A 7597-nucleotide genomic window follows, 5' to 3' on the forward strand; every position below is an offset into this window, starting at 1 on the left:
CATTCGCTTCTGATCTTGAATTCTCGATATCACTTGGGAATGCTCCCTGTAGTCTCAAATTTAGAGCATTTGCTATTTACCTTACCTGATTCTCAAGAGCTCGGAGAGATGTAGCCTAACTCTGAATTACAACATCATTCTTGGCCATATACTCCTTCAACAAGGATTCAATAGATGATGATGAAATCGATGCCTATCCTTGCTAGACATTTTGCCTCAGCATAGGTTGAGTATAAATAGGCAGTGCATTGATGGCATTCTATCTTGTCGTATTGTTAAAACTCTCCGAACCTTGATTATTCCAACTAAATTTTGGATGTTGCTTCCACTCAAGATTATACGTGTTGGCATAGGGGTTATTATTTCGGTTAAAATTACCCATGTAGCACACGGATGCTGGATTTGATGGGCATTCAACAAACACATGATCTTCACCACAATAAACACTCAATAGTTCGACTGATTTTATGTCCTGACTTATAGTAAGCCTTTTCATTGTTTTAATCATATTAGCCAAAGAAGATACCTGGGCTGTCAACGAAGTGATCACGTCTAGTTCCATAGTACCAACAACTCTCTTGCCCGTCCCAACTATTATGGTAGGACATTGATAATTATTGTTGACAATCTTTTCCAAAATCTCATATGCTTCATTATAAGATTTATCCAACAAAGTACCATTGACAGAAGCATCAGCTACCATTCTCGTATGTGCATTTAAACCATTATAAAATATCTCTATCTGAGTCTAGTGTTGAAATCCATGCATTAGACATTTTCAAATTAAGTCTTCAAATCATTCCCAAGCTTCATATAGTGTTTCATCCTCCAATTGCTGAAAAGATGTGATGTCATTTCTTAGCTTGGTATTCATATTTAGGGGATTATACCGTAGCAAAAACCTTTGAAAAAGATCATTCCATGATGCCACTATTCCCAACGGTAAAGCATTCAACCATGCTTTTGCACGATCTCTTAAAGAATATGGAAACAGTTTAAGTTGTAGAGCATCTTCAGGAACACCTTGTTGCCTAAATGAGTCACAAACCTTTAGAAAAAGTCTTAAATGCAGTCTTGGATCTTCAGTGGGCATTCCACCAAACTGTCTTACTTTTTGCAACATCTGAAACATTACCAGTTTCAACTCAAATTGTTGAGTCTGTATTTGTGGTATGACTATCCCTGGATTCATGTTATACAAAATTGACACAACATGCTCTCAGATTGGTTTATCCCAACCCCATGAGATTTAATTCTTGGGTTGGAGATTTGAAATTCAAGTTCAAAATCCACCAAACACAACCCTTCCACATGTAATTAAAAGTATCTAGCATGTAAACACAATCCAAGCTCTTAATACAAATGATAATAATGCTAATAAAATGTCCAAAAATGCCACTAAATGTACCTAAGTACAAGAAATTAGCTAGGTCTAAATGAATGAAATATAACTCTTTTCAAGAGTTACCATACCCCCAAACTTGAGTTATTGCTTGTCCTGAAGCAAAATATGCATCAATGCATGTACCTATCTTGTACTGTCAATCTATTCGGAGATCAATATATACATCAGTTCTTAGCAATCTTCTCTCTTTAAAACAATACCTGTTCAAGTTTCAAAGGTTTGATTTAACAAAAGTACTACAAAAAATTAGTCCCTAAAAATAAGATTTTCTAAGTTCCATGTATGTTCTGGCCATAGCTAATATCTCCTAGCTTACTCAGTTTATTTGTTACCTAAAATCAAGTCACTCATGCTCTAATCATACTTGTACAAACCATTTACATTTGTGTGCTTCTTTTTTTTTAAATCATATAATATTAGTATAATAGGGGCTTTAGAATGCCATAAAATTCTTTGACTTGATAATCAGAATAGAGCATACATCGAATTACCTAGTACTTAATCATGTCACAATTTATACAGAAATCACTATTGAAGCTAAGGTTTTTGACTTAGAAGATGGGTAATTTGTAATTGTTTTCCTCGCATAGGTATCGTTTCCCATGTATGACCTTAGGCTTTTCTAGACTTTTGGTTCTGTAAAGATGCATAAAATTCCTGAAGTATAGAGACCACGACAGAGTCTTTTGGAATCGTACAAAAATGTTCCCATATATGATATCTAATTGAAGGCCATATTTCATGACAGAGAGCCATTAATGGTTCAAATCCCCTTTCTTGAATAAATGTTTTTCCCTTCAGTTCTACAAAATATTTTTCAACATTCGAGTCCGAGAAATTAGAGGGATTCAGAATCATCGATGATTCTAGTTCATTAGTTCTTCTAACCTTTCTTGGAAGCATATTCAATTCTATTTTATGCTACAAATGTACCAACATCTGACATGTCAATACTGCAACTAAAGATATAGGTTTAAGGCAGTGTCCGCAAGTATACGGGTCAGATTGTAATATAGTTTGTTTACAACGAAACACTTGGTAAGTATTCTGAAGATCTTACCTAAGGGATTGCAGTTTGGGGAAAAATGTTATCAAGTCAATTACGAGAAATACTTACTAATCTACTCAAGTCACAAATTAGTAGTGTTAACCAAGAAGCAAGATGGTAATAATAATAAGAAACTAATTAAATTTAACTAAACCTAAATCTACTCCTATGTTCCTGTATCGACTTTTCCTATTCCTTGTTTTGACTATGCGAGTTCCTTTTTGCCTAAATCCAATTGTTTTACCTAATTAATTATTGATGTAAAGTTCTAATCAATCAACTAGTTGATACCCTAGTAGGTTCTTTGTCACATGTGAATATGATATGCGAATTGTGCAAGTATACACGTCGAATCAAGTAATAAAGTGATAAGTGAGATAGTCTCCACAAGGATCAGATTAGGTATAGAAATGGTCAAGTTATGATAACGATTAATGTTATGGAAAAACCAAGTTAATTAAGCAGTGATAAATTAAAATAATAAGGATAACTACAAAATGTATATTGAGTAATATTGAAAAATGTTAAGGCAAAGAAAGAGTAAAAATGCAACGGAAATTATGAGAATAATTACATGAATAAACTGCGAGCGAATAAATAAATAACTAAGAATATGTCGTTACTTTCAATAATGCCTCAGCAAAATCGTACTTAACCTACTACTTTGAAGAGACCTAAAGTGACCTAGCTTGTGTCTATAAGCCTTAACACGACACCCTGAACTGTTTTGTCTTCATTCTATACAAACGCTACTCTATGTCTACAGTCTGCTCAAGGTATTCAGTCAAATATCCATTTGTATCATTCAATCTCAGTCCAACTAATCCAACATTTTCAGAATTAGATTCAGTTTATGCGCATACTACACTTTCATCTATGTTTAAAGAATGTATGCATACAGTTAGGAAATAAATGCAATTGAATGAAACAGTAAATTAAATCAAATATATGCTTCAACCATTAAAGAAAATAAAAGTTTCATCATGTAATCCCAATCCTATGAGATTTAATTCATGGGTTGGTGATTGAAATTCAAGTTCAAAATAACATCCAACATTGTTTCGATCAAATCAATTTATGGGAGAGCAAAATAAGAAATAATGGAAGAACTTAGGAAGATGGCTATTGCCAAACCAATCTGTAATTCGGTAGTAGTGTCCTGTGGTGGCTAAGAGGGACTACCTTCTGCTTCCTCTTTTCTTCTCTACACAACCTCTACCCTCGATTGTTGCCTCCAAATCTCCATACTTAGGGATTCCTCATTTGGCTTTTTATAAGCATTTCTTTCTAGGGTAACTCCAACAGCCCACGATATCTTCTCTTCTGTTTTTAGGCAAAATTTTTTGGTACAAGCTGAGTTGGGCTGAGACTGGTATGCAGTAAATGTTGACTCAGTCATCTTTTTGAAATTGTTATGGCATATTAGGTGACAAACTGTCCAACCTTGTGCCTCGACAAACCTTCACCCCTTTATTTCTTTCTCCACATCCTGCACCTACTAAACTACCAAACAAAACCCGTCTACATTATATTAAAAGTATCTAGCATGTAAACACAATTTAAGCTCCTAATGCAAATGATAAAAATACTAATAAAACTTCCTAAAATGCCACTAAATGTACCTAAGTACAAACAATTAACTAAGTCTAAAGGAATGAAATATAACTCTTTTCAAAAGCTATTAATCTTCTTTTATGTTAGCAGCTACATCTACTGTTATGTCCGATTCTATGTTAATTGGATTGGGGACACCTTCGAGTATGTTTAGTTCATCAATACAGTCCCTAATTCCAAACTCATCACTGATTTCCATCATCTAAGTCCAGACCCTTGTTGGTAATAAAATGGTTATCTTGTTTTGAGTTGAGAACATCATGTACGGCCTCTTCCCTGTAGAGGTAATGCCTCTTATATCTTCAAAGAATTGCCATCATTTGTGTCATCTTATCTAACATTCTTGATAAAATATTGCATGTTTCGTTCTTAGCTTGGTAGATATGATCACACTCGGATGGATGTTTATTCATCTCATGTATGGGTTCCTTCAGATACTTGCTTTTGTCTTTGTGGTCATAGCTCTTATACGCATCTTAAGGTAACTCTTCCAGATGTTCGGTCATATTGTATTCATTGTTATCACTCTACTTGTTTGTCGAAGCTTCGTTCAACCAAATTATCCTTCAACATTGTGTCGTTCATCATACCAAAAGGACAACTCATTTGAATCAAATCCACTATTGTCGTCATCAAATTTATTCATGTGTGTGTCTATGTTCTGGGCTAAAGGTTTGTCGAACTTAATTGTTCCACATGAAAATATCTTTGGTGGATTAAAAAGAGATTTTATTAGGTATTCAAGCATATCAATTTTTTATCATCTAACTCATACAGAGGTTCATATGAATACCTTTCTTTCCCATATTTGCTATACAAACTCGATTGATATATCTAATCTCTATCTAACCAACTTGAATCCACGTTATCATATAAATTATCCCATGTCTCTCATTGATACTAACTATAATCATTATTTATTGCACTCGTAATTAAATTTTCTTAATAAAAATAGAAATAATAAAATAATAAAAATTATGAAAACAAAAATTAAGTTGAAGAAATAAATTAATAAAATTAGCATACTATCTAACTTGTTCAGCTTTTAACTAATTTTATTTACAAGTAATCGATTCAATAAAAATTATCACCATCGCAATCCTTGGCAATAGTGCCAACAACTTGACCACCTCCGAACGTATCAATGTCCAGACTGTGAATATTGCAATTAAAGATATAGATTTGAGGCGGTGTTCGCAAGTATACGGGTCAGGTTGTAATATAGTTTGTTTACAATGAAACACTTTGTAAGTATCCCGAGGTTTAGGTTTAGTTAAATTTATTTAGTTTTTTTCTTATTATTATCATCATGCTTCTTAGTTAACACTTTGCATGATGATAATGATAAGAAAAAAACTAAATAAATTTAACTAAACCTAAATCTACTCCTAGGTTCCTGTATCGGCTTTTCCCATTCCTTGTTTTGACTATGCAAGCCTAGATCCAACTTTTTTACCTAATTAATTATTGATGTAGAGTTCTAATCAATCTACTAGCCGATATCGTAGTTAGATCTTTTGATCTTCCACTAGAATAATGAGTAAGCAAGAACTACTTATCTTCCAACCTCACAGTCTAGACTGATTCGGGATTAAAGTGTTCACGGATAGGCTATACCAATCTTGGGGTTAGTTCCCACCGAAATGACTTCCTAGGGTTGTCAAGCTTATGGTTTAAGTCCTTCCTCTCCCAAACAGTTGATCCACTAAGAAACTCTATTATCCAATCAACTAATTAAGTTAAAGCAATAGAAACATGCAAAATATGTAAAAAACACAAATGGATTCATCAAACAATGTTAAAGAAAGAAATATAAAGAAAATAATAAGGAAAGGAGATGGTCATGGATTTATTGATGAAAGCATGGTTTCAGAACAATCTCCTATTGCGGAAGTCTCACTTTGGAATATGATCTTCCAAGCACATGAACATAAAATAACCAAAGTAAAAACTAAGAATGAAAGAAAAACTTAAGAATAAAACCCTCAAAATTGTGTCTTTAAATTGATTACAATAGACTTTATATAGGCTAAACTTGGAGTACTAAAGTTCTTAAATTATCCTTGAAGTTCTTAAAGTTTGACTGGGACAAATATACCAGATTTTGCCCAAACAGAGCGTGATTACTTACACATGCTCCTTCATTTCCTTTCAAGCATTATTTTTAGTGTTGTTTGGAATATCGATGTCAATTTTCCTTTTAATATCTCCCATCATACTCATCAATTGGCTCATCTGAACCTTCAGATTTGTCAATGTTTTTGCTGAATTGGTGCACTCGGATTGCACCTGCTTTACGTCTGTCTTCATTGACTGTATCTCCCCTTTGATTCGATCCAAACGCTGACCGCATACAGTATGGTCATTTAGGTTGGCCCTTTCCTAAGGTTTCTATAAATAAGAAGGTTGACAGTTAGTATTTTTAACCTGATTCAAAGTATTATCTCCTCCTTGATTTCCTCCCCTTGTTAGATTTAGGTGATCTCTCCATTCGGGATATAAGTATTTGAATATGGGTTTCCACCCCTATTTCCTATTAATTCACATCCTTAGTAGTATTATAGATGTAGTGGAAAAGTGGTTTGTCCCATCTATATATAGATGGTGCAGTATTCTAAGATTCTATACGGTTGATTCTATCTACTAATTGTTGATATTTGTCATATCATAGACAACCTGTACCGTAGATGTCTCTGGCCATATGTTTCTCGTTTAATTGGCCATCGGTAGGAGTTCATCACCATATTTTCTATTAATTCGTATCCATCCTCGTACGTTTTGTTCATTAAAGCGCCTCCTACAGCTCAATTTAATCCTGACCTTGAGTGCACATCCAACCCATTGTAGAAAATTTATAGTCATAACCACTCAAGCAAATTGTGGTGTGGGCATTTTTGAATCTGTATCTTAAAATGCTTCTATGCTTCATGAAAGCTTCCCCCTCTCATTGTTTGAACATATAAATTTCTCTTCTTAGCTGGACCGTCTTATTGATAGGGAAGAACTTTTGTAGAAACTTTCCTGCAAGTTCATCCCATGTCGTTATAGATCCTGGTGCCTACGAATCTAACCAAAAGAAGGCGTTATCAATTAATGAAAAGGGGAACAATCGAAGATGAATTGAATCATCAGTTACCAGATTATATTTGAAGGTATCACAAAGCCGGAGGAACTATTTTAGATGTTTACCCGGATCTTCTGTCATCGTTCCTCAAAACTGCAAATTATTCTACATTATCTAGATCATGGTTGGCTTGATCTTGAAGTTATTGGTTGTGACAGTTGGCTTCATTATACTCCCTTGAACCATATCCATATTTGGTAGTGCATATTTCTTCAGAGTCCTTTTGTTACGCGTAATTAGATTGTTTGCGGGTAGTTGTGGTGGTAGTGGTGGGTCTTCTAGGTTGTTATTATTAGCTTCGTCGAAAAGTGGATTCTTGCGTAGTGGTAAATTACCTCCAGCAGGTGGTTGGTTCTGCATTGGCTATTACTATTGTTGCTGTTGCTGTCGATGATTTCTTCAGATT

General features: G+C 34.2%; 2 non-coding genes across 2 annotated transcripts; both read left to right on the forward strand.

The window, feature by feature from the left end:
- The first annotated feature begins 758 nt into the window (after positions 1-758).
- On the forward strand, positions 759-865 carry LOC128279533 (small nucleolar RNA R71). The gene has a single exon (XR_008269735.1). It is a non-coding gene; the product is annotated as a small nucleolar RNA R71 (small nucleolar RNA).
- A 6076-nt stretch (positions 866-6941) lies between these two features.
- Positions 6942-7046, forward strand: LOC128279590 (small nucleolar RNA R71). The gene has a single exon (XR_008269792.1). It is a non-coding gene; the product is annotated as a small nucleolar RNA R71 (small nucleolar RNA).
- The last annotated feature ends 551 nt before the right edge of the window (positions 7047-7597 follow it).

This window comes from Gossypium arboreum, chromosome 8, assembly GCF_025698485.1.
Source record: "Gossypium arboreum isolate Shixiya-1 chromosome 8, ASM2569848v2, whole genome shotgun sequence".
In the NCBI taxonomy this organism is placed as follows: Eukaryota; Viridiplantae; Streptophyta; class Magnoliopsida; order Malvales; family Malvaceae; genus Gossypium; species Gossypium arboreum.